The following is a 1,229-nucleotide window of genomic DNA, read 5'->3' as shown; positions in this document are numbered from 1 at the left end:
GGAGATTTGATTGGGCGGTTCAGTTCCGTCTAGTTGGGTTGCCATGTTGGAGAAATGCGTACTTTACTGCCTTGCTTTACCTTGAGATTCTTATACTATTTTTTTGTGGGTGATACATGTATCCCCTGTGATATTTGTTCAAACAACAAAAAATTGTTCGAGAAATGCACTTTTACTTATTCAAGCCTTCTTCTTCTAATATTGTGTATACAGCACTGACTGTGAGTGACCTCGAGGGGCAGTATTGCTCCACAGATAGTCACTCTTGCCTGTTCAATTTTTGCATAGGCTACACATATTCTGTAGGTTACAACATTTGCAGATAACAAATAATAACAGTCTCTCCAACACCATACTGTTGCAACTGCTGCTACTGCCACCATCTGAATCTGAAATGTAACAGAATTAAGCATGTGCAGTATGAATATCTGAACCTTAAGTGAGTGAGATCATAAAATTCTTTTTTTTTTAATTTATTTTTTTAAAGCTCCATCCATTCCACATCATTTGCCTTGTCATTTCGGTTGCATTAGCCCCCTGATGGGTGCCTGAATGGGACAATCAGCAAATCACTACCGGGAATACAAAAACAAGAACATCTATAGTGTGGTTCACGCTCATCTTTGTCTCCGATTTCTCTAAATGAATGCTTAATGCATTCTAATCGTGACCCTGTGTCATCAGAGCTCTATCTGACTCTGTCTGAATGAGATAAGTGAATGAGTGATTAGGATGTAAATGCTTCCCTTGTCCCTCATTTCTCATGTAAATGTGCCCCTATCGTCCACCAAACCCACCCTATACCTTAATGAAGGCAGTGTCCTCTCCCGTCGACTTGACATTGGGATGCTGGTGTACTCACTGATAGGATCTGGACAGGATCACCCTGTCCACCCCACCCTCACTGTAATTCATATTCATGTAAGGCCCTGTTAATATTTTGGTGGGGTGTGCATCTTGAAAGGGAGGGGCTCCATTACAGATAATTGGACTGACCTTCAGTTGTATTTCAGCATCATAGTACACTGACATTGACCGTCCTTTAGCAAACTTATATATTTAAAAGCCACATGGAATGCATTTCATCAGGCTCAGCTTTTTTGGAGATTGCAATGGCTCTGAGTTTAATTTGTCAGGTAACTTTGAATAAATCTAACGGATTGATAACCAGTTCTTCAGATGCTATAGCGATATGTGGTGCTGTCCTTCCATCCTTCCAATGTACTTTG

This window comes from Abramis brama, assembly GCF_963993115.1.
Source record: "Abramis brama genome assembly, chromosome: 17".
Classification (NCBI taxonomy): domain Eukaryota; kingdom Metazoa; phylum Chordata; class Actinopteri; order Cypriniformes; family Leuciscidae; genus Abramis; species Abramis brama.
The sequence above is the reverse complement of the archived record's forward strand: the minus strand, read 5'-3'. Positions refer to the sequence as shown.